The sequence below is a fragment of the Excalfactoria chinensis genome, chromosome 10, assembly GCF_039878825.1.
Source record: "Excalfactoria chinensis isolate bCotChi1 chromosome 10, bCotChi1.hap2, whole genome shotgun sequence".
NCBI lineage: Eukaryota > Metazoa > Chordata > Aves > Galliformes > Phasianidae > Excalfactoria > Excalfactoria chinensis.
In genome coordinates this window covers 15,157,161-15,184,698 of record NC_092834.1, presented here as the reverse complement: position 1 = coordinate 15,184,698, position 27,538 = coordinate 15,157,161, and positions in this window count along the sequence as shown.

Genomic DNA, 27,538 nt, shown 5'->3' with positions numbered 1-27,538 from the left:
TAGTACTGCTCGTTTTGTGTTTGGGTGAGCAAAACAAGGAAAGTAGGCAACACAGACAGAGGGTTTGCTAAGCATCTTAGCAGCTACTGGTCATGCATTTGTAAGGACTTTTCAGAGCTGAAAGAAACGCCCAGTCTCAGGCAACAAAGGAGATAATACGAGTTCTTTGATATCTCTTAGAGCACCCAGATAAGTACAATTTAGATGAAGTACAAAGCTGATGGCTTGGAAAGCATTGCAGCTATTTTTATTTGCTAAATCACTTCTAGCAATAGAATGTACTGAGGCACTCAGCAGTTCTTCAGCAGGGCTGTTTGTGTCACCTGGCTTAAAAGGGTTTCTGGAAGCAAATCCAAACATGATTTGTTGCATCTGCTTTTGAAAGCTGAAGGTTGATTAAAATCACTCGGGTCACTGTTTTTTAAGCTGCTAGAAATTGTACAATGTTCACAAAAACATGCAGGCAATGTTTGGGAAGTTTCTTTGCTTTGGATGAAGTAGATAGTGATTGAGATCCAACTAGGAGCTGTGCCTTTTTACTTGATTATTCCTGCTGCTCTTACTCATTTGTAGGATTGCAGAGCAATCCTTCCTGTTTGAATTCATCTGTTCCACGAGGAAATATATTTCTAACCCTTTACAAGGAAGGCAGAGGCACATATTCACCTTGTGAAGAGCGTGGGGTAAGGTTCTCGGTTTGCCACTCCATGCTACAAAAGAAGAGTAATGGCTTTCTCACAGTGTGAGAAAGTGATTGTTTTGGTTCTGGTACTTGGAGGTGTGATTTAGCAGAGGGTTGTAAGAGTCAGGGTAGGGTGGTTGGGTTGCAGTTGGACTCGATGATCTTGGAGCTCTTTTCCAACCTGAGCAGTTCTGCAATTCTGTAAAGTCAGTTTGGAATTCATTCCAAATTCTTCATAAGGTCAGACCTGCAGGCAGAACTGACAACAGTGGAGCATTTTGCTTATCTGCTGACCTAAACGCTGACCAGATATTTGATATCTGATCAGATATAGAGAAAAAAACTGCTTTATTATTATTATTATTTAATAATTTACTGCTTCTTTGTTTCATAAACAGCATTGTTGCTGGACAGCAATTAAGGTAGAGACGCTCATCATTAAGACTTACATGTGGAACTGACTTGGTTCTGTTGAATTTCTCCTTGGTCTATCGAGACTCGGTTCTTCTCCTGTCTCCCATCTGGACTTGCATGAAATTGTTAGTTCTGTGGTCAGAGTACCCTAAGATATCTGGAGTCATTGTGTAATTCATTTTAGAGATCTGCACTGTCAACCTCTGAGTCTATTTTGTATTTTGAAGGTGCAACTAAAAACCAGCAATGAAGAACTTAGTTGGTAACAAAAGACCAAGCTGGCATTTTAATTAGAATGTTTTTGTTTTTTTCCTAGTGGTTTAACTTCACACCATGTATTTGAACCTCTTTGGCAGTGTATCTGTACCACATTAATACATAAGATGGCTCAGTTAGAATTAATAAGAAAATCTTCAACAGTAGAATTAATGTAAGATGTAAAAATGTTAGAAAATACAGCCTCCTGATTTCCTGACATTTCAAATCCTTCAGCATATTGCTAATGAACATAAATGGGAATTAGAAGAAAGCCAATAAAACCAGGAGACTAAACTTTTAAAATTAAGGTTGTGAATTATTAAAAATAATTGATGTTAATGAAACAATGCATACTCTGGGTTTCAGAGGAAAGATTTTCCTTCGGAATTGAAGGTCAGAGCTCTTGCACTTTTAAACGCCAGCTCTGACACTGTTATACCATTTTGGGCTTTCATTATGTAGAGCAAATGTATGTTAGGAAGACTTCCATTTCCTTAATTTAGTACTGCTAACAGGAACAAAGAAGTTATAGGAGATGGACTACCAGAGCTACATTTTAAATCTAGACCTGGAGCCTGTATGGCTTTGAACAATTGTAATTCTGGTGATAATTAGTTATCCTGTGTTCACATTTAGCAGTAAGAGGGTGCAGGTTGTAGAAGAGAACAGGGATAAAGTACAGCATCTTTAAAAATATGTTTAAAAGCTGTTACCTGAATACTACTAAAGCAAAGCCTGACCTGGTGTGTGTTATTAAAGCCAGAAATAAATTTATCTTCCATGGAAACCACCCTGTGTTAGCTCCCCTAAGAATGCCTCAAATAGCGAAGTTCAGTCCTGCCCTAAACTTTAAACTTCCTTTTAAGCTTTGTTTTTCACTAAAATACGCTGTATGAAGATTTCACTGTTGATTCAGTCTCACCTGCTTCTATTTGCAGTAAAATATGTTTATAGCTCTGACTGCATCTGTAGAGTGAGTTAATATTCTTTGGAGAAGCTGTGCTAGCTGGGTAGACAAGCTCAACCACCCTGATGTCGTGATGGATCCAACACGATACTGTTGACAGCAGAGAAGCGTTTGTTACAAAACATGCAAAATGTTTTCTATCTGAGATCCTCCAGATCCATCTCTCTCCAATTAGCCCAATTTCTTTCCTCGTTTCAGTGTACAAAGGCACACAGACCATCAGAGGTTGATAAACTGTGATAATTATTGCATGATAAATATCACCAAATAACTTTTGCCATAAAAATAGCTGTTCATTATTGCCTCTGGGATATTTGAGCTTGATTCTTCTGACGTTATTCCAGGTTACTTGAGATAGATTTGGAGAGCTTTTTTTTCAATTCCTTTGACACATAAACATGCAGATAAAATACACAGTATTTTGCTGCTCAGCTGGGTGTGTGTTACTGTCATGGACAAGACAACCCTGAATCTCCTACAGAGCTGTTGAACAGGATGGGTGTTTTCTTCTGATTCACATGCATAATTCTTTGCCAAAATTATAGTTACAAAGAAATTAATGTAGCTGTAACACCTATGAGCTCTGCGAGTTTAAATGTCATCTCATTCCATCCCTATCACATGAATATATTGTCGGCCATGCCTGGCTGAAAGGGTAATAAGCATCAGGCAGCTTTGACTGCATGCCCTGACTCTGAGAAAGGGTTTGCAGAACTGCATCTCTTTAAGCTCAGTCTCTCAGCATAAGATATATGAGGTTATGTTGTAATTTTCTGTTGTTGATCTTTTTTTATAGACCTAAAATGTACCATTTCCTTTTATAAAGTCTTGGTTTACGCTCATGGTTACGACTTCCTTTGATTGTCTCCTGATTACTGCAGCTAAATGCAGGAGGGAGTTGGGGGAAAAAAAAGCTTGAGGAACTATTTTTCTTGGTTCTTGTACTGAGTATTGGGTTTATTTTCCTCCTTTTAAAATCTTATCTGTAATTAAAGCTGCTTACTTTTTTTTTTTTTTTTTTTTTTTTTTTTTTTTTTTTCTGTAGTTTCTACTTCTATTTTTTAAACTTGGTTCTTACTTACATGAAATGCACCCGAAATCAGCCTGTTTGTAGCCATTCTGAACATTTTAACAGTTTCTGTGGGCTAAATGATTCACTAAAGTTTCTGCCAACTTCTGGAAGTCTTCCCCAGGGAGTGGTGCTGTTTATGCTGCTTCTTTTACATCTTATATTTATGTGTATCTGCTCGATACTGCTGACATTTCCATGTTCTTGGATATCTTAAAGATTTTTGCACTGTTATAATCCCTAATTCCAGGCAGGCATTTTCTTTGCAGTATACTGTGCAATTACCCCCTTTTTTTCTGCCAACACTTAGAGTAATCCAAGGCACAAGTTCAGAAATGCCTTCTCTTCACTGGTAGTCCTAATGTGCTGAATCCATCTGCACCAAAAAGTAAATAGCCAAATGCAATGCTTGTTTGCTAATCAATTATTCAGCTTTCTAACTTATTACGAGCATGTATTTAGATGTGCTAGGTGAGGTAAGCAAATAAACAGTGCTGTCACATCCAGTTCCCATGGCCAGCAGCTCTGGAAGCAGCAGAACAATGTATTTTGTGTTGGAATCAGGAAAAAGGAGCAGCAAAGTCTGGCAGACACTGCCAGGCTTCTTGGAAGTTGAAATAAAACTAGTGAGCCTGTTTGTAAAGGTGGTTCCCCTTCCTTGGCAGGAGGAAAGTATCAAGCATATTTACAGAAGCACTGTTTTATTCTGACAAAATGTACCAACTTTTGATATTTTATCAAAAATGCCAGTGTAATTACCATCTGCTCTTATTCTGTTTGCCTTTTCCATCTGGATACCAACATATCTCTGTATAAACATAACCCACCTACTAACTCATTGCTCTCTAGCCTGCTTCATGAATTGTAACACTTGAATGATGACTTAACCTGTTGTCACTTGAATTGAGAGCAGGTTATGACCTTGCTGAATTAATGACTCCAGCTAGGGGGCTGTGCTGAGTGGGCATGGAGTGGGAGTTGCACAGGAATATATCCAATAAGAAAGAGAGTGATGGACTGTACAAGGAGAGGGGTTTGCATATCCAAAGCTGTCTCCATGCATGTAACAGTCCATTGGGGTAATTCTGCCTAGTATCTGCTCTGGAAAGCGTAAGAACACAGAGGCGTGTGTTTATCACATGAGGTCTCTAATGCTTATAAGTTGTTAATTTTCTGAGAAATGATTCGATTTGAACTCCTCTGTTCTGTATTTCGTGAGCTTCTTATAGCTTTTCCTCTTTATTAGTAAGAGGAACTTGGCCTAAACTGTTTGTTATTGTATTTTGATTTCAGACTTGGAACTGATTTGCTTTATTCTTCACCACAGTTCTGAGGAACTGACAGAAAAAAAGTAAAATGCAACTATGTTGGGACTTCTTCCTTCATGCAGAAAGGGGTGAAAAATAGTGCAAATGAGCAGTGTGCCACTAAGCCAATCCTTTCTTATCCCAGCATTCACATTTTCCCTTTGTGGTCTTGCTACCTTCTGAATGAATGGAGAAGTGGTGCATGATACGTATTACTCACTTGAATGAAAAGGCTGGGGAAGTGGTTCAGAAGGAGCATGTTCTAGTCACATCTGTTCTTGGGCCTGACCCACTGCTTTTTTCAGTTATTGAGTTCACGGTACTTTTCTATCTGTAGGTGTGAGCATGGAAGGTCTGTTTTAGCCATGCCCCATCAGGGCAGGAATCTCTTGAGGGGTGTTTGTTTGTTTGTTTAATCTATCTCAAACTAAAGCCTTAGAAGAGTATTCAAGGGACCTCTGGAGCAGATGATGCTTGTTTTCTCAGCTCACTGGGGCTACACCTCTGTGCATGAGGGATCTAGGCTTGGCTGGTAGCACGCATACTCTGCTCCTAATAAAAATACTGTAGGGGCCATGTAAATCACTCATGTCTGCTGGCACGATGTATCAACTTGAATAGATCATGTTCTGACCAGAGGAATTTCACCTCAATCTTTTCCTTCTGCTGTAAATTGAGCTGTGGCTCTTTGGCACACTACAAAATGTCTGGCACCTTCCAGCTTCAAATGGGAGCAAGTGAACTGATTTCCTCCATATTCAAATTAATCACACAAATTACTTCTACTCATAAAGTACTGTATAAATACGTGGGGTGGCACTAAATGCCATCTCCAGCATCGATCCTTCATTGATTTGCTTAGTTTCCTGCTATTTTTCTTTCAAGGAAGTGCCCCACTGTCTTTCTCAGGTTCAGTCTGGTAAAATCTGTCCTGTGATTGAATAAGAGACAGGGTAGCCAAAAGCCTGGGCTAGTGCTTCCAGAGTCATTAATTCAGTCCGTCAGACAAATGGGAGACAAGAGAACAAGAAACAGTGACCAATTGGTCACATGGCAGGGGATCTGCCCTGGAGCATGAAACACACTGAGTTCAGCCCCTAAGCTGCATGGTCACAAATATGCCATAATGATTTCTTAGCATGGCCCTGGCTGTGGTAGCTCATGCCAGCCTGCTGAGCAAGCTTGGCCGGGCTTCTTGAGATTCACAGATAAGATTTATTCTTGAAGCCTGACCTACATGAGTGTGTATCTAAATGTGTGAAAGCTGTGATTTGATGGCAAGCAATGAAAGGTCATAGAAAAAGCAGGCAATGCATTTAAATCAAAATGATGAAGCTGGGTAATTTCATTAGCAACAGTTGTATTTACTGGAAGTCACAGATGGTGCAGTTTAGCTTATGGCCAATTTGTTAAGACAAAATAAGTATAAAGAAAGAAATATTCCAAGTGAGAGGTGGTTAAAAATTAAATAGGCACCAGATGGCTCAAGATTGTCCTTCATACAAATTTGGTGAAAGAAGACATAAACAATCCAAGAGCATTTCTGAATGGGACGCTCACAGGCTGGCTGGGCCTTTATCGAAGCTAGGTTTAAAACCAGAGTGATTAAACTTCCCTCACTTTGTTCTGACATTCCAGCAAAATGCTCTGCATCAACTGATGAATTATTTTCTATTGCATAAGCTGTTTGAACTGAGAAGCAGTGTAAATGGAAAACCCACATATGTGTTAGCTTTCAGCTACCATTAAACTAACTTCAGCTTTTACTTACAACTAGGAGTACTTTACTGCGCAATGTATATGTGTCGATACTCAAGTTATGCTCACAGAAGTAGCAATGTTTTAAGTGTTGTGTGCTTCTGAGAAGTGTCAGCAATTGTTGGAGATCACCAATGATAAAATAAGGTAATGGCTCTAGATTAAATTGCAGGTGATTCAAATTTCTTTTCCACGCTTATAGATACTATATAGACATAAATAGTGTATGTCAATATACCAGTCCCTCTGCTGCATTTTGGGTTATTAATATCTTCTGCATAGTGCAGAGCTGCATCATTGACACTGATATCTTTGAACTCCCTTGTAAGGCTGATTCCCTTTGTTTCTGGTTGGTAAGGTGTTATTGTACACGTTACCTGAGTTCTGTTTCCTGCTCATGTGCATAACGTGCCTCCTGTTTTTCGCACAGGCAGATGTCAGGGGACTTATAGTGTTTTGTTCAAATTATAGCATACCTCCCTGTGCAGGGAATCTAACAGTTAAAAAAATAAAGCACAATTATTATAAATGAATTCAAGGAAAAGGGTTAGCATAACGTGACTGAAACGTGCTCTCTGGTTTTATGTGGAGCACTTAATATTGATGACATCAGAGATACAGCAGAATCCTCTTTAAAGAGAACTGTATGCATGGAGCTGGTTTCCCTTTGTGCAGGGAGGGAAGGAATCTAAGGAAAACAGCCTTGAATAAGGGAGGCAGCTGGAGACTGTAGTAACTAATTAATGAGCAACATCCACTTGAGAGCTTTTACTAGTCCTGTACTAGCTTTGCTCATTTTCTATTGCATGTTACATTCCCTTCAACTGAAAGCTGTGCAAGTGGTGGCTGCTTGCAGGGAAAAGATATGCTGAAAAGATAGCAGTACTCTCTCCAGGGATATGAAAACATGTACAGATGTCCTGGATTAGCCTGGAAGAATCCAGATGGGGGATGGGATTTGAAGGATTTTAACAATAAATTAAAGAATAGGAATAAAAAGTGGGATGATCCAGGCATGATTTTCTCAATGTGCTAAGTAATGCAAGCACAGCCTTGCCATGGAAATACATTCTCCACCCCCGTCAGGAACAATTTATGCGTCAGAGTTAGACCCATGAGCAGGAAGGTGATACACAGCCATGGCTTTGTGCTGAATAGGATCGTCCAAGTTGAGCAATAGCATAATCATTTATTTGTTTTTAAGAGACAGAATGACTAAAGTGATTTTGCTGCCCTTCGAGTAGAAATAGCACTGACTCCTGTATGTATCTACAGTGTTTTCCATGTGGGAAGAGAAAGGGGGAAGGGTAGAGAGGTGGGCTGGGAAGTTGCTCTCTTTAGAGTGCTTACTCCAAAAGGTTTGTGTTTAGCTACCGCCTCTTGGTTACTGCCAATCTTTGCAGCTTGGTTAAATGTCAGTGCCTGAACAGGGTGTCTTTTGTTGTGCTCCTGACAATCTTCCACCTGGGAGGACCCAGGCAGCATTTACACCAGTAAGTTCTGACCCTCTGCAGGTAACACACTCTCCTGTACAATGCCCATGACCCCTGCTCCTTATCACAGGTGTTGCTAGTTTATGAATGTAGTTCTGTCTCAGGCCAGTTGTCCTGAACTCACAATTAATGGGGCTATGGGGACAGAAAACTAACTCCACTTACAGGCAGCGCTGAGCAAGAAATCTTTCCTTTCACATTGTTTGAAGATAATTGTGTTCAGTAGTCCAGTAGCCTTGGTGAGCAAGGTGTAGGGACTGTATGGATAATTAATGACATTGATAATTGATATCTGTGAAATAAATAGCGATGTTCTGATGTATGCGTCAGCTCCTTTTTAAATGTGGCAGAACCTCTGAGGTAGATGAAGTACAAAGCTTTCAAATCAGAGTAAAGTTTCAACTTTACATCCATTTTTCTACCGGATCAGTTTCATGGCTAAGCAGAGTCAATGTTAGTGCATTAAAGAAAAGTTGTTGGAGGTGAATTTAAAGTAACTTTCTATACACAAGATACTCTGGATATCAACTGAACAATTGAGGCTTGGTGCTAAATACCTGGTAAATGCTGTTCTGCAGAACATATGTGAGTGGTAGGAGAGGTGTTGATATTGTCCTAGTATTTGTATACATTGCTTTTAAAATCTGAAGTCTTGTGTGGTTTGTATTGTGTATAGGTTTTTAACTCTTTGGTTTCCAGCATAATGCAAGTTACTTCTCAGCTTTGTCTTTGTTTATACCTCTTTGAAGACTAAACAAACTTCTTCAGCAAACAGGTTTTATTGTGCTGTCTTTAAGAATCATTTACCTAAATAGTTTGTTTTTTTTCCTAACAACCCAGGCCTTGGAATAGTTTTATTTCAGAGGCTCTGTTTCCAAGTGTCTACTGTATGTTACAGCATGGCAGTCTATGAACTCCTCTTTTGTAAAGACCAAAGACAGAGATAAATGAAGAACTGCCTGCATTGAATCAGAATTGTAGCTGTTTAGAATGAATGTCTTCACTGTGTGTGGATGTGCCGGCCAACAAGTGTTTGGATTGCTCAGTCAGGCCTTAGGGAAAATGAAACCTCATTGTTGCACTTGCTGTAAGTGTGGATTCAAATTGTCTTCTAGGTTGCATCTTAGCAGGTACTGCTGTCTGCCAGAATAGAGCTCCATTCACATCTTCTTAACTGAAACCACCTGAAAAGATGCATTGGTCCAATTACACTTTCCTAGTAGCGTTTATAAAGAAAGCATAATGTCAAAAGCTCTCTGCTATGGACAGAAGAAGGTTCAAAACCATGACTCAGGTGTTCAATGAGAAAAAAAATAATGATCTAATTAATTGAAACCAGATGAGAAATTATAGGTGGGTATGGAGAAGATAAAGATTCAAATTCTGGGCAGGCCTGGTTCCTTCCAGGGTCATTGTGGGTCTTTGTGGAACCACCCAGCTCAGAGGTCAGTGTGACTTCCTGGATTTACCACATTCTTTCTGTACAATTACTTTTCCTTGTTTGCAGTTGTTTTTTGGTAGCTCACCATGAACACTTAATTTTTTTTTCTCTCTCTTTTTTTTTTTTTTTCTCCTGTTAATCCTTTTTTGAGATGGGAAGATCGAGAACATAATGACAAATAAGACAGAAGAATTGCGGAGATGTGTAGTTGGCAGATACAGGAGCAAGTACAGTGTATATGTGACAACTAATTGCTGTCAGACAGTCACAGAAACACTATTAATTGACATATAATATTTAACATTTTCAGAGCAATTTGCATCTTCTAAGGACCATACTATGTAAACACCAATTAATGCCTAATTAACTTATCTATATGTATTAGCCAATTAATTTCTAATTAGTTTATTTACAGATTCTTTCACACTGGAAACTAATTTAGATGGGGCTTTTCATTCTGTTTCTAGAATACTGTCCATAATGTATTAGAGAGAAGGAATTAATTTCCCCAGTGTCTGAAGAGGTGGTGCAACTGGAGGTTTGCCTGCTTTAGAGATGTCCATTTCCACTATTTTCCTTTACAGTGGGTAGGAATGTTTAAGCCATTTGAAGGTAAACCCTCCTCCACTGTGAGCGTCCTGCAAAGGTGATAGGGCTTTGTCCCAGGACAGTAGAGTGTCTGGCTTGGATCTTGAGTGTGAAAGTAGAAGGGAATGGGCTGCTTCAGGTCCTGCTTCCAGGAGCATGTTGTCTTCTTTCCATATAAAGAACTAAATATGAAATATGGAGTCTGAATCTGGGCAAAACTGGTATTACCAAACTGCTGTGCAGTTCTTTGGTTTGGTTTGGGTTTTTGGTTTTTTTGCTATCCCATTAAAGGGGAGAAATATGTGAGTTCTGAGAAAGTTATAAAGGTCCATCTGGTACTTCTAGAGGATTAGTTAATTCAGCTGAAGCCACTGGACTGCCATGTACTGAGGCTGCAGCACTGAGACTGTCCAAATGCTGACACGAGTCATGAAACTGATATTTTATTTAGATGTCCTTGCAGCACAGGACTATCTGACATCATGTTTATAGTCAGTGTGCAGTAGAAATATAAGAAATCATATACATTTTGGTAGGTAGTGTTCAGATTCAGTAGTAATAATTCACAGTGTTGCTTCAGGGCTTCCATATTGCTTTGGGCATAAAGCTGTACTATAAATTACAGCACACAAAGCTGAATTTGACCTACCAGTTGATGCATAAGAAACTGACTTAATTCTGAATATTAACTACATATTGTGGCCTAGAGGTTTTTTCTTCTCCAAGCGTAGCACTGAATTATACAAGAAGCTTTCTCTTGAGTGAAACCTAAATATAAATACATTCCCAGTCTCACTACCACACAAAGGTACCAATGGGAGAAGATTTTCATTCTGAATGTTTCTAATGGCAGCAGAAAGGTAATTTCTGAATATTGCCTGCTACAGGAAGTAATTACCAGGACTTCTCAAAAACTAAGCATCAGGAGCTGATTAATATCCAAAGGATTTAGCAGCAATCATCATGAATTCTGATTGCAGTGGCATACGATTCCTTCCTGCATCCAGGACTGTCTTTCGAACATGGATCCTACCTCAGCTCTAAAATTTTGCCTCAGGCTGAAGCACAGGATAAACAATTTTGGCCATGGTGAAATTGTCAAAAACAAAGATGTGGTCCAACCATCTTGGAATTTGAATTCCACTCTCAAGGATTTTGTTACCAGTCGATGTATGTTAATTTAATCTGCAATATACTTGCTCACCAGCAGGAGTAGAGGTGTGTCTTTAGAGACTGAGTCAAAATGTGCTTGTTTTCTATGGAACTATTGCTGCGGGAAGCTGCAAACTGGTTCTTTGTGTTACTTCACAGCTATTTAACAGACACAGAGAATCACAAAAAATCATAAGCTCATTTAAAAAAACATTAGTTACCTCCATATTATGTTAGAAGTAAACATGCATTAATTGCATGCAGCATATTATGTGACATTCTTATGGATTTGCAGGATTTTTCCAGAAGAGGTACAGGTAAAATATGAGAAATGTATTGTATGACTTACTGTAGGGAAGCCACTTTAGAAGAGCAGGTGGATGCGATGATCTCTTGAGGTCCCTTCTAACCCCTGCAATTGTGTGATACTATTTTTCTATTCTTTATGAATCATATCTCATATATCGCTTCTTTTCTTCCAACCATCAACCTAATCTGACTCCCACAAATACTGTGTAAAACAGTATCATTTAGCGTAAAGATGATGGCTTATTTAAAGTGCTTTAAGTAGCAGACATACAATGCAGCACCACCTTACTGTGTTTTGTGATGCTGACTCATCACTGTTAATTCTTATGTCTGTGAACTGAGCTCTGAATGACATCAATTATGAAGGCCTCCCCTCCCCTTGTATTCTATGGCCCGTAGGGAAGCTGTGGCCCTTCGTTGTGCCCAGGTCTACTGGCTGACAGGATCTTCCTAGGAGATGTTCTAGAATCTATTAACTGCTGTAGCAGTATAAATTTCTCAGAAATGCTCTATGTAAGATTAAATAACATTACTGCATGTCTTTGTGGTGCATCAAAAGGAGAGAAGATGAGCAGAGTGTTTTTACTTCTGCTATCATCCAACCTCAGAGAATAGAATAAAGAGGAGGAACATGGAGCTGGTCTTCTTGAGATACCCCCATCCCTTGTATTCTTGCTGGAGGAAGAAGACAGAAGGTTCCAGATCCCTGGACCCCGTCCTCTAGCAAGGTCCATACCAGTGCTGTTAGTCTAGATATAGGCCATGACCAGCATTAGTAGTTTATTCAGTGTCTGTCAGGCTTTCTTTCCTTTTCAGATGCCATAGTATTTACTAATACCAGCCAATTTCTGTTCTCCCTTGCCTGAAACACTTCGGATGGAATGCAGGTGATGCATATTGCTAGTAAATGCTAAAATACATTTGAAAAGTTGTGATTCAAGAGTACTTTAAATATCAAGTCATCAAATAATTGTTTTTAAGAGGAGAAAAAAGGGCTTGTTTCAAAATATTCTGAAAATATTCTTGAATCAGCTTTCAACTGCTGATTTTTTTTTTTCCAGTTTGCTCTAAAAATTCCCATAATATTATATCCCAGAATTATGATCTGATGTGATATTATCACAATTTCACTCGAGTCCTGGTGAGAAGCATATGACAAACAGCAGCGCATCCAATCATTTCCAGATAAATACTTCATCCATCATAAATATTTAAAATTTAATCATTAATCAGAACAGCTGCACGCTTTCTTCAAGTGATCAGCCACTGATAGCTTAAGAATCCTGATTTTAATTTATATCTTAAAAAAACAACAACAACACAACAGCGAAAGAACCCCACAAAACCCTGTTGTCACAAACTCCCCCTCTCACCACCTCGCAGAAGGGAGAATCATAGAACAGCTCCGTCTCCTACTGGTTTCTGCGAGCAGGTGAGCTAGCATGACAGTTGGAATTCCTATTTAGGGATCACTCCTATTTGGAGCTACCGTATGGAGTCTGGTTCTGGATTTTCATCCAGGTGTTCTTGACTGTGAGGAATGATGGCATGAATGATGCTATGCCTTTCCTAGTCAAGAAACACTAAGAGTTCCTTGTTGTCCATGCATAACCACACAGGATGAAAAATAAATCCTAGCTGAAGGCTTTCTTAAACTAAACCAGCAAGGAAACAAACTTTCTTTTATTCCTAAGGTGGAAAACAAAAGCCTTTCTTGAAAATAACCCCAATCTCTGCCTTATATGAGTATGTTAAACTCAGTGCATGTAGTTAGCAAGAATAAAAAGTTCCTGGCTTTGCTTTGAATCCCAGATTGCAGTCACTGTTGTTTTAAATCCGGGGCTTACACCTGGCAAATTTTGAGTGAAGTCTGCAGTAGGATAAGACTGCAGCAAGTTCTCGTTCTGGCTGGTATTGTAGGATGGTGGTTCATTTCTTTTTCCTGTATACGCAATTGCCAATATGCAGTAAAATAAGTAACAGCTGATACTTATGTGCTATCTGAATATATGTGGCCTGTTACAGTCAGTTTTCATCTATCTTATATTTAGTTAAAAATCTGTTTGTGAAGCTTCTGACGCTGTGACTCCATGTGCACTGGAACAGGACTGAACCTATCTGATAATCCTGAGTAGGAAAGAGACAGATAGACCGTCCCTGGTTTTTATGATGCCTTGTAGCAGTGATTTATGTGCTGTTCAGATTCATGGCCTGTGTTCAGACCCAAGCTTTGTGCAGTGTTTTGTTTCTAGCCATGTGACAGCATTAGAGAGGTTTAAGGGTAGTTAATGTCTCAAGTGATGCACTTTCCTAATGCATCTTCCCTCTCCAGAGTGGAACTTGGTGAATTACTGACAGTGAGCAAGTCTGCCTGAGTAAAGGTGACCTGGTGTTTGCCCAGCAGTAAGGATTTCCCAGTGGTTTTTTTTGTCCCCATGTCGTGTGTGCTGTGTGCCACCTGTTCCTCCTGACACAGGTAAATGAATGCTCTATGTACTATTTACATGCTCTGTATTTTATTAGAGTTACTGGGCTTTTATGTCCTGTGCAAGAAAATGATCACTACACTGGTGGTGATAATCCCATTCAATGCTATTAGCTAGTACTGTGATGTGCTGATGTTTTAAAGTAGTGCTGTGATAAACAGACATTACAAGCTAAATGACCACCATTTTAGATGTTGTACTGAGGGACGTGGTTTAGTAGAAAATATTGGTGATAGGTGGATGGTTGGGCTGGATGATCTTAGAGGTCTTTTCTATCCTTGGTGGTTCTGTGATTCTTCTTTCCTGGCTATTTCCCTCAGAAGTGTTCTGGCCTGGAGGACTAAAACAGTTTTTGATACCTAGACCTGAACAGACAACGTATTCAAGACAGAGTTTGTTCCATGGATAAACACTCTCTAATTTAGTGAAATAAAACCTGGGTAGCAGATAGGAGAGAGATTTGAATCATACATAGAGGTGCCAAAGCATCTGCATTTGTGGGCTGTCCATCTTTAGAGACAAATCCAGTCTGCCTTCCTTTCTTTCTGTGGTTGATGAGAGCAGGCATTGTGATCCTGGTTTTATCACCTGATCAAACTCCTGAAGGTTTCACCACTTCGTGGCAATCTTGGAAAACCATCTTCTTGTGCTCTGTCTTCAGATACCGCATCTGTTCCATTGCCAGTGTTTTCTTGCATCACACTCTGCTTTGATGCCTGAATCTTAAAGACAAGAAAAGAATTGTCCCAAATTCTTCTCTGATTCACAAAAGCTTTGGTCTCAAGAACAGCGTGTTTCTGTTCACAATGCCCATTTCAAGTATTTCTCCTGCTCTTCTGTGTGCTGTTTCCTGTGCGGTCCCACACTTCTGTTGATGGGATTTTATTTAAACCAGATCAGCTCACTGACTCAGTGGGCCACATGGCTGCACAAGTACCTGTGTTGGCAACAGTGGAGAAGGAGTGGGAGCATGCAATAAGGTCAGTGTGAAGGAAGAGAAATACTGTCACTAGGGAGAGCTGTCACCAAACACAACCTGTCCTGAACTATGGGTAAGTTCTCTTGTGAGGCACTTTGCTTTTGTCAGGCATGCTTTCTGCTTTCCTGAGACTTCTCTTTTCTTTGATTCTCTAAAAAAGTCATATGGCTTCCAAGATGTGTATTAAGTTGAGTTTTCTTTCTTGCTACTGTGGATAAGCAGCTCAGTGGATGAGTTTTCACTGTGATTAAATAATGTTTGAAGGGGAAAGATGCTGAATACAGCATATCTACTGTTGAATCTGATTTGTTTATGGCGAATGTAAAGGACAGCTGTCTTATGGCCTCAGCAGGACATTTATTTTGCGATATTGTCCACTTAAAGGTTTCTCACATGGAATTTTTGTGAGGTGAATGAAAATGTTACTTATGAAAGATAGCTCACAATTTGGAAAAACAGCCTGTCTGTGCAGTGATAAATTAATCTCACGAATGACCTCCCCAGCTGTTTAGACTGAGAACCAGTATTCCAAAATGTTAAGAATACAAATTCAATAAGGAATTTGAGTTTTTGAAGGATATTAGATACATTAAATGCCTAATTAAAAAATAGTAGTGTCAAATTCTGAAAGGAAAATGGAATCGTAACAATAGGACATTCCTTGTAGGAGGGATGGAAAATGTTTGCCTTTCAGATGCACAGCGTGTGTTCAGACCTGTAAGCCAGAGTGCTGAAATACAAATTTAGACTCACAGACATTGACAGAGATTACAGACTTTCACATCTGAAAAACTGGATAATAACAACAATTCAGTTCATGTAGACGGATGAAATTATGCTTTCAATTCTGATACGTGGCATGAGCTCTAGATGAGCAGATACAAACTGCAGTTTGTATGAGTTGACTATTTTCCTTTTTATTTTCAAAGTGAAAAAAAAGAAAGAATAGCTTGCAGAAACTGTTGCTTGGTGGATTCTAAAACAATTCTTATGACGCATCTAGATTTTGCTTCCCATGCTGCTCATAACGTACATCACCTGTAGTAGAGTAAGTGATGAAGTACCAACTGACTGAATGCCAATGTTTTCGAGTCTATCAAGCAATACATTATCTAATTTGTTGTATACATTGCACATGTGCACCTGCTAATTCGAAATGCTGATGCACCAGAGAGAATCTAGGCTGCCTGAGGAGTCAGCTCTGACCCATTTCTTTGATATATGACTTGTTCTATCTTTGATATTAGCAAAGAAGTTTTCTATCCACTTGTAGTTTGAAGAGTAATAGCTTGGGGCCTGAACACTACCTATGATTTCCATTTTATTGTGAGCATCTGTATACTGCACAAAACCCAAACTACAGACTTCAAAGGAATAAAATGTAAGAAGATAGGAGAAGCATCTCTTCCCCACTCCTCCGAGGTTAGAACAAAAGGCAATCTACTAAAGATGAGCTCACAAAAAATGTCAGACTTTGTATATTTAAAGTAGAAAAATGTGACATTTTTTTCCCAGATTAAAACATGTTAATGGGAAAAAATTGCAGCCATGATAAATATTGTATGAAAAGCTGCCAAGTAACAAAGCCTTGACAAACTCAGGAGAACAAGGAATTTCAGTTGATGCTGCCACTTTATTTTAGTATTATATTCTACCTGCTCTTTATGTGTATGCAGAACTCTTCAATGTCAGTAGGAGTTTCACATTAAGGGCAGATTAACTTAGACATCACATTGATACACGTCTTCTAGAACACTATGTGGCCCATTGGTGCTGTCATCATAAGATACTACCATCCCATGTGAGAGCCTGTACACCAAGGGTGATTCTTACACACGTCGTTATAATTTTTATGGTTGACAGACCAGAAAGACAGAAAAAATACAGAAAAATTTCCTTTGAGTGATGATTGATTCTTTAAGTAGAAGCTAGAAATATGTATCAATTCTGAAATAAAGTTTCTAATGCATGTGAAATGAAGTGATATTATTGAGAGCAATGAAAAGATGTCAGGCTGAAGAAAATCTGAATCATATCAGCAGAAAATTCTAGCTGATGCTTTGGACATTTTAATGTACATATGGATAAGTGATGTTCTGTGTGTGGGATTTTAGAAACGGAATCTGCCTTTCCTAGAATGGCTCGGGTTGGAAGGGACCTCAAAGATCACATAGTTCCCAACCCTGTGCTGCAGGCTGGATGTCAACCACTAGATCAGACTGTGCAGGATCCCACCCAACTCAGCCTTGAATATCTCCAGAGATGGGACATCCACAGCCTGTCTGGGCAGCCAGTCCCAGTGCTTCACTGGGAATAAGCCATTTCTTTCTAACATCTAACCTGAATCTCGCTTCATTTAGTTTGAAGTCATTCCTGCTTGTCCTATTACTGTCTGTCCACCTGCATGTAATCTCCCTTCAAGAACTGGGAGGTCTCCTCAGAGCTTTTTCTTCTCCAGACTAAACAAGCCCAACTCCCTCAACCTTTTTTCATAGGAGAGGTTCTCCAGCTCTCTGAGTATTTTCATGGCCCTTCTCTGGACCTGCTTCAACAGCTCCACATCCTTCCTGCCCAGCTTTCTGTCTGTCAAAAAGCCCAAATCTGAGATTACCTTGACTCAAGTTGGCCTTGTTAAGCTTCGTTAGTTTCTCATGTGCCCAGTTTTGGAGCATGTCTGGGTTCTGGATGGTGTCCTCTCTTTTAATGTGTCAGCTGCACACAATATTCAAGCTGGTTCCCTTCCTGTGGCCACAAGTGTAGTGTTGCTGGTGGAGTTCAGCAGGCTGAGCATGTGGTATGAAGTGGGAGTCTGTGGTCTTCTTATAATTTGAGCGTATTCTTCAAAATAATTGGGGGTATATACAAAGTACAGACTTGTTATAGGCTTGAACACAGTTGTGCAGGCAGGCAGAATGCCATAGCTGAGCAATCTGCGGGGCAGTTTTGTTGCAAAATGCAGTGATCTGCTGGTTAGGAAGTAGTAAAGATACTGAAGTTCAGTTTGAAGGTATAAAGAAATTGTGAACAGACAATGATTCTGTAAGGGTAGTGTATTTAAAGTACAAAAATAAATAAAATTCAGATGTTTATGTAAAAGGTCAGCTAGTTTTTACTTATTTTGCTGTATGTAAAATAAGGTTGTTGAAGAAGGTAGTTGAAATGCAGAAGATGGATGATATAACTATTTTTCTTATAAGCGTGTTTCTTTAACTCCTCCCAAGGCATGTGGATTAAGTACACTATTCTATAGATCTGTTTCTGGAGAAAGTAACTAACTTTTGTCCTGAGTCTTGGTGAGAAGGTGCTATTCATACTTTTCTGAACCGCTGCTGTCTTCTGTGTGGTGAACTCGGTTTCTACATCTAAGAATTCACTGTCTTTCTAAGTTAAATGTGCAGTAGTCTACTAAGTAAAATGTAAAACCATCATAATAGTTTTAAAACCTAAATGATCCAGATTCACCCCAGAATGGCTGACTCGAGCAATTGTAATAACACTGCTTCTGTGTGTGAGGATTAACTAAATTCTGCTAGATTTGTCCATAAAGCTGGATGAATCTGCAGTGTTTCTGTCCACCGCGTTTCTAGAAAGTGATCTGTTTTGCTTTCTGATTCTTATTTCCCTGTTTTACTGGCCCAAAAGCTTCTCAAAATAACATAGCAAAAAAACTGAGTGCAGTCCCTAGAATGGAATTTCAAAGTCTGTCTGTAAACACAGCCGCCTCTACAACATGGAGATCCAAATTTCCTGTGTGTGACAGATCATTTGCATTGTCTTACTAGTGAGTAATTTCTGAAACCAGGCTTTCATTCCTGTTGTGCAGGTTTCACAAACCTGTACTTAGTCAGCAGTCTTTCCTCCCCCCTCCCCCCTGTTTTTTTTCATGACATATAGTGGAAAAGAACATAGCAGAAGAGGAAAAATCTACCAGAGAGTTGGAATCTGTAATACGAGTAACTTTCTGTTCTGTATCTCAGTGTGCATTTTTCAGCTTGCTTCCCAAACACAGAAAGACTGAAATGTTTTATAATTCAGCAACAAAGGTACAGTGGGAAGGAGAAAAGTGGGAGGAGGGTGAGGGAAGAAGGAAGAGAGAAGGAGAGATTAAGCAGTACAGGCAAGAGAGCAAAGCCTTTTGATGCTGTGTTTTCAGACTCAAAACTTAGATTAATGAAGACTGACTTTCTTAGATTTCTTTGGAGTACTGCACATGAACTTCATCTGATAGAAAAAGGACACTTTCAATGTAACCTTCCCTCCTATGGTTGTGAATAAGCTGCTGGCTAATAACGTGGAAAACTTCAAACCGTCTCTAAATATTAGAGCGTCAAGCCAAATGAAGAAAGAATGACTTATTAAGGTGTTAGCACAATGTGAGTGACCTTCTTGATGTGACACTTGTTTGGCAGAAGAAACACCTCCAGCAGATGTTTAGTATTTAAAACTATTTGAGAAGAATGCTTTTCCATGGAAGTAAGTTGCAAGATCATTTAAACAACAAAGTGCAGGCTGTCTGTCTACTCAGGTAGCAGGAAAGTAATTGTTAGGATTTCTGTGCAGAAAAGAAAGAGATGCTTCTTTCTATTTTACTTGTATTTTCAGGATTCTTTCCTCCTTGCTCCCTCACTTCCTGTATGGCCTGGGGGAAAGATATTCTCCTCTTCACCTTACTTCCTCTACTGCAAATCAGACCTTTTTCTTCTTTTTTTTTAAGAAGAAAAAGCATTGGTTTTAAAATTTCTCTTTTGCCTCTGAAATACTTTGAGTATCTCACTGATAAATAGGGGCAGTAGAATTGTTTGGGGACAAAAACCAGGGTATCCCTGTCTGAAGAGCATTACTTCCCACAGTGCTATTTTCTTTCCATTGGCAGAAGAGTAATACAGCATAAGCTTTTGTTGTCAAGAAGAAACTTGCCAGGGAACGTAGTTTAGAGCTGAGTAGGAAATCTGTTTAGTCATAGTGATTTCAGGTTTGGAAGCATCCCTTGGTGCCTATGCAGAGGTAAATGAGCCTACCTACTACCTTGATCAGAGGAACAGGAAAGACCTGAGTTCAGATCCCTGTGTCTGATCAGTTGCTCTCATCCTACAGCTCATGCCATGCTGCTAATGGCTGGGGAGATGGAATGATTTTCACTTTGACCTGAAAATGTGCTGTGGACCCAAGAAACTCTTTCTGATTAGCATCTCTTTGAACTTGGTGCATTCCCATGAAAGCTCTTTGATTCTCCACAAATCCACTCAATTTACATTTTCTGATGAGGCAACTAGAACTGATCAGGAATTTCTCTAAATGTCCTGTACTTTATCAAACCCTTAAAGGGAAGCAAGAAGGAAGAGAACGGGTATAAGTTTAATTCATTTAGTTTGCTGTCTTGATTAGAACAAACCTTTAAAGGACAGCTCACACGATGCTGGTATCTCACAGGTTTTGCCAGTACCCTTGGGACTGTGCAGTTGTGTGGGTTACATAAACCATTCTGAAAGTAATGCCTCCTACTTATTTTCATGGAAACTACAACAAGGAGCACCGTAACACTATTTGATAGATTAAATTCTCAGCTATCAAATGCTATTTTGTGACATAGTCACTGCCATTGTCTGTGCATCTTTGCCAGTGATAAATAGGCACCTGCATGCCATGATTGTAAAAATTTGCACCGCCAGAGGTGAAGTGCATCATCCATTGTTTGGTCTCCATAAATGTTCAGCAAGTGTTAATGAAAGTCAGTAGGTGCCATTTTTTCTGCATGCAGGAATTCATACTTCCATGTCAGACACCATTTTATGAGATTGCTCCTCCATTGCCATCTGTCACACAGGAACATAATTTAATGGAATATTGGCCAGAAGGCTCAGCCTCTACTGCCATACCACCTACATTCATCTCTGATGTCACTGTCCAACATAATAAAAATAGGAGGCATTACTTTTGGATCAGATACTGAAAGAAGCATTGAATCAGTACTTGTCAAACATTTATAACAGTATGACTCTCTGTACTCAATCCATGTGAAAAATATCTGGATTGATCTATTCTTGGTGTAGGGAATACAACCTAAATGAAATTTCAGGCTACCAAATTGCTGCCCAATACTCACAGTTGTCTTGTTATCACTGAGGGTCCTTAGCATGGTGCGCCTGTTTCTTCATGCTGTAATTACAAACTTCCCAAAGCATTACGTGGCAGTTACTCTTCTTACAACCTCCTTCTTGAAAGCATCTCATTTGTTTTACCAACAGAAAACTTGAGGTAAGAAGTAGGAAAATGATGAGAGAAATCCATGGCAAAGGCAGAAATGGGGGTTGTAGTCTATGAAACCACTGACACTGGACAAGTACAACATTTGTAGCAGTAGTGCGCAGGCTGCTACAGTAATGTGTGTAACTGTCCATTAGTAAAGCTGCTCTCCTGTCCATTGCCAGCGGCTGTCCCTGAAGCATGCTGACTTAGACCAGGTCTGAGAATATCTTAATTCATTTTTTTTTCCTGTTCCAGCACTGTATGTCTGACTACTTAAATGTTGCTTAGTTCATGGCTATCACCCTCTAGAAAGAAGCAGTATAGGCTAATTGAGAACCTGAAAGAAAGTTATTCTCCTTTAACCATTTTGAGTAAGTCCCTCTCTAACAATAAATCTTCTTATCAGACTTCTCTTTACTCTCCCCAGAACAGTCACCTCTTTGCATTTATGTTGTCTGCAGATTAACAGTCTCTGCTCTTTCAACTCAGTACAAGGAGAGGATTTTCCAGTGCTTCTGATCATTCTTAGAGTTCGCCAGTCTTAAAATGGTGAGAAAGTCTGTGTGTGTCTACTGAGGCACTCACACTTAGGTTATAGTTTGTAGTTTAAACATGACAGGGTTTGCAAGAGGCATAACTTTCATTAGGCCAGCTAGCACAGCTGCAAGAGGAAAAGGGCTATTGTACCAAAACTTGCTAGGCATCAAGCTCTTCCAGATGAGTTAATAGAAGATACTAGAGCCACATCTGCCATTATTTTGCTTTATTAAGGAGAACGTACCAACATGTTGCTGAACTTCTGAACTCTGGGGTGGTAATTTGGCATATTTTTACTTTACTTTGTCAGTTATCAAAGAGATCTGACAGGGGCTTGTGTGTATCAAGAAAGATTGCTTCAATTTACTGAGTACAATGATTCCAATAATTCAGTGTTTCACTGAAATGTTTAAAAGAGAAACATATGAAGAATTATCACATATTGATTTCTGGGATATACATGGTTGGTTTATCACCGTGCTGTATATTTTTTGCAAACTCTGTTGAGTCTGTATAAAATCCTTGAGGAAGTCAACACTAATATGGTGATGAGAGAGTATTGGTTTCAGCAGTGCTGTGGGAAGCCAAAGCAGCACGAAGCTCTATGTGACACAGATCGTATTTCTACTGGCTAATCATACTGAAAGAGCAGTTATTCCCCAGCTCACGATATATAGTACCCAATTCATCCCACATATTGCCCCATTGAAGTCACAAGGATATGGTGGAGAAACTTTTCAGCATTGTGTGAGTAAGCACATCAATATTGTCCTGATACCTACTGAAAGTAGCTAGAGTAAATTTGTCATTTTGGACATGTCTAATAGCACTTTCAGCCTTCCATGAAATACTTTTATTAAGTTTTTTGAGAAACGTTTTTCCACTGGCAGTGCCTTATTTCCACAATGGATCTAAATGCAGTGCTGCTCGAGCACGGCACTAGGAATCATGTAGTCCATGGATAATCTACTGCTATAGTGTAGCTCATCAAAGTGTTCACTAAAAGAAAATCACTTGTACTTAGTCACAGCTTTTCAGAGTTTACAAGGGGGGATGCCCAATAGATAAGTGCCACTGATGAACTGGGAGCACGGTATCTTTGCACAGCAGCTGCTGGTTTCTTTATGAGCAGATGCTTTACTTCTCTTAATGCCAAAGTGTCTTTCGATTTTAAGTCTCTGCATTTACTGTTTAATGTGTTGATCTCTACGTTTGTTTGATGTCAGCATAATTCTTACCTTTCATCTGTCACAGGACACCTGGACCTAAAATCCTCAACTTGTCTATCTGCATGTTCCCAGCAGCTTACACAGCTGATGGCAGACTATTGGGTGTCATTTGCCCCATTACCTGGCATCCTCTAGCAGTGGGTACTGGTAGGCTCTGTGCTGCTCTCTGCTTCTCAACCGCTTTGCTGCTGGAGCAAGGTCCACGCTGTAACTGTGCTGGGTCATCGTCCTCGGGAGGAGACATTCAGGCAGCGCTGAGCATTGCTGACATCTGAATATTTCAGTGTTGCCTCTAGCTTAGTATCAGAATGGACTAGGAGTTGTAGTCCGAAATGCTGCATTTCTAATGAGCTGCTACTGTGGTCTTGATCATGGCTCACATGCTCTCCCCTCCCTTTCTCAGGATGTGGCAGTGAAATACTGTATTATAAAAAGCTTGAGTGAGTTGTGAAAAGCTCTTTATTACCCACCATAAGTCACTTGTCTTTGCAACTCTTGCATGCTCCTACGGTTATTTTTACTTGCAGAATGTTTTTTCACCATTCTTCAGCTGCCGGGCAAGATGGCGTTCATTTGGCTTCAGTTCTGACAAAAGATAAATGAGCTTTGGGCCCTCAGTGATTCACTCTGGCTGCCAGGGGGTTCCAAAATAGCAAACTATTTTTCATAACCGCAATGTGATATGAAGTGAGTTGCAGCAGGTGCTCTAACGTATACTACAGCCGTCTGTGGAGTGGGGAATTCATTAAGTTTCCTCGTTTGTCCAAAAAAAGTCACCTTTCTGACTGGCTGGCATTCTGTCTTTGCCAGCTGAAGGTACCCTCTCCTGAAGCTAGAAAAAGGTGGTTTTTTTTGGTTGTGTAGCATGTACATGTGGAAACAGTACTGTGAGGTTAATTTGATCATCTTGTGAAGAACAATTCTCATTTGGTAGATCCGGCTTTTACTTTTCCATTCAGTGCAATTCTTTATTTCCTTTATTTTGCTCTTTCTCAGGGATGCAGAAGATATGAGTCCATGCTTTTCACTGTGTTACACTGCCTTTCTGCACTTGTAGATTTGCTGGAAGTACGATTTCTAATTGTGGTTCAGGAAAGACATAAAATATCTAACATTTGATGGGGCACTCTGGATAAAGAGCTTCCTTCAGGGACCCGCTGTGAAGAAATCAAGTATGGTTGCTACACCAATGGCTTAATGTGAGCTGTAGCTTTTCGTGTAAGATACTATAAAATGTCTTCTAGTAGAAACAGGGGTCACATAGAGAAAACAAAATGAGACAGGATGGTTTTCCTGCAAGATTCCAAGTGAAGCTGTCCCACAGCTGTGAGAAAGGGGCCCTCAAGCTGAGTATATGCAGTAGGCGGGCTCCTACAACACCACCCATAGCTGTAAAAGGGGAACCTTATCTGGTTATCTGGTGCTTTAAAGGCCACACACAGCTTCTGCACAGGCTCCTACCTGAGCTCCCAGTGACATAAATAGGATACCATGTAAGCGCTCAGGTCCTGCAGCATCAGCTCGTGAAGAATTTATGCCTCTATAATTGCTCAGACATGGAAAATGTAATAAATATTAATGTTATTCTCAAGGAACAGTTTCCAAAGAAGAAACGTGCAGATAAATTTAAACTTATACATATTTTAATCCATAAAATATAGATTTTTCTTAAAGTGCTGGAGTACTTAAACCCTACATATAGGCAAGTATTCTATGCAAATATTTTCATACTAAGATTTATGTGGCCATGCATTGCACATAGTGTCCAACACCCAGCATCATGTTTACAAACACTTCCTAACTAAAACGCATATTTCTTCCCTGAAATATTCAACACCCAAATAAATAAATACCATCAGTCAATGACTTAGAGACTCCTCTCATGCTTATGTTGCAAACATAAGCGTTGCAAATTCTCATGTGATACATACGTTTTGGGGCTCAGTTTCTGCTGCCCTGCAGGAAGTCAGTGATCTGGACATGCCAGAACTTAGCTCATATAACCATCATAATAAGTATCTCCTCTCCCAGAGTACGTAATGAACGTCTACACCTCACCCAGTGGGCTGAGTTTCCAGGGCATGCTGTTCTTTCTGTATGATTTTTGGTATGATTGTCTTTGCAGAATTGGGTCTCACTCCTGAGAACATTTGCTGCTGCTGATGAGTGGTGTAGAAAAGAACAGACAACAGACTATCCAACTGTCAGGGAAACTGAATGCTATACAAATGTTATATGCTATACAATGCTGTACATCTGTTGTCTTTCTCTGCCTCCAATGGCAGTAGGAGTGAAACCTGTCTTACAGCTGCACCACTCCTGCCCTTCCAAGGAAAAGCAATATCATCAAGCTTCTTAAGTCTCTAAGTGTTACAGGCAAAACCAGAAGGCAGGGCTTGGTTTTGCGGTTATAATTAATGCTTTTATAAAACTTGCTGGAAAGAGATGGTGGTGAAGAGGAATGTCTTCAGGCCTTTAGCATACAGTGTAGAACTAGAGCAAAAATGGAATAGAAAAAGCAAAGCAATTAAAATATATTCATGCAGTGATTTGTGGCACGCTGTTAATTCAGCACATTGAATGTATCACCTGGAGTTTCTTAAAACAGCATGCTGTTGGTTACTCGTTAATTATATTTGATTAACATTGACTTTGTACCCTATTTTACCTTCATTTTTTAGTGATGTACTTTCGCTGAAGTTCAAAACCTATGTCCATTGGTAGATAAAAGAAGTGGAGAACAATTAAAATAATCTTTGGTTTCATATTTGCAAGTTTATCCCTATAGCAGGGAAAAAAAAAACCTGGACCCCTGGTGCATGGCTAAGGCCAACATTCAAATTCTATAAGGCTTCAGGGTTCTTAAGTAAGCAGGAAATCTTGGCTTTTGAGAATGCTGTACTTCAGTGATTTCTTACTGAACATAATGGTGAGCTCATCTTTTGACTCACAATTCTCAAGTTAACTGCTCGTCAGGTCTCTCCCTAGCATACTTTTTGCATCCAATATGAAGTGTAGAAACACGGATTTCACACAATATCAGTAAGTGTTTTGACAGATGAGATCTGGCAAATTTTCTGTGCTGATTTGTGATGTTAATTAGAATGACAACAACAAAAAGCCATAAAAATGTAGTTTCTGGGTTGAAGCAGTGAATTGGAGCTCCAGTGCAGTGGTTAATGATTATAGCTGTGCCGAGAGGATGTTTCTGCTACAATCTTTGCATCATTAATGTCTTTCAGGGGCTGAATCAACTGGTTTAGTTGGGCATCCGTGTGGTTGTGGGATATTCTATTTTAACACATTTCTGCCTGGTAGTTTTGATTCTTTACTAAGAACTTCTTACATTATACAAGTAGATGTGTTAAGAATGCCTAGGAACAGTACTATGCTGCATCTGGCCACCTGTAAGAAAGGAATATCATAGAATCATGGAATATTAAAGCTTTAATCTAGGCATTCCAGCTTAATGACTACTACAATTAGAGAAGCCTGAGTGCTTGTTCTTTTCCCCACGTGTACTTATTTTGAAGTGCTTTATTTCCATAATCCTTTTCTTTATGTTCATATATATGATTCAAGCTGAAAAAATATATATTCTGGATTAAGGTTTGGGTTTTGTATCAACTGGTGCCGACGTCACTAAGAGAACTGGAAAGTTTTATTTCCTTCTGGTTACTGATCCTAAATGTTTTAAAACTGCAGGTTTTCAGTACAAGCTGGGATGAAATGTTATGCCTACACATCAATGAAACTGGGATATTTTTGTGCCAACCTTTTCCCCCAAGAATTAAAATTTGGGGTGTAGCAAACAGGATGTTTTGGTTTCCGTGGCAAAGCAACAGGGAGAACCGTGATAACATTACTAGTGACTTTCACAGCATTTCTGTAGTGTCAAATCTTATTCCTGCCTTTTTCAAAATAGGAACAATAAAAAATAAGATAATAAATAATAATAGAAAAATAATAATAATTTAAAACAAACACACACACACAAAACAACCACCAAAGACCAAGCACTTCCTATCTTTCTAAATGTTTTTTCTTTTTCTTGGGGGTACTGGCAGCTAAATTCGGGTTTGAAATTTGATTAAATAGATCACACTTCTGTTTGCAACAAGAGATGCAGGATATTGTTGCTGCCATTTGGTTTGGATGATTTATGCAAGTATATTTAGAAGCACAGGATGGACTTAAATTGCTAATAGTAGAAAGGAGTGGTTTGCAAACAATCTGTGGAACAAAAATTATGATAAAAAATTAAGATTTCAGATTTTTATTCTCTGTTCATATAACAACTGAGAGTCTAAGCATAACCTTGAACTACAATGATGGCTTTGTATTATAGCACTTTTTTACAATTCATTATTGTTTGGTATTTTAAGATTGATACAAAGCTTTGTTAAACTGCCCTTGTATGGGCACTGATATGTTGAATTCACATCAGTGAATTTAAAGAGTTCAGAGCCCTCCTTTTGCTACATAGTCTTTAATCAGCAAGTCCAAAATACGCTCTGCTCACAGCTTTCAGATTTTCAGAAGAGAAACAACAGCAGCCATTGAAAACTTCATGGCATGTGATGGGCCACTGCTGTCCCAAAAAGGGTGTCTGTCACATACCCT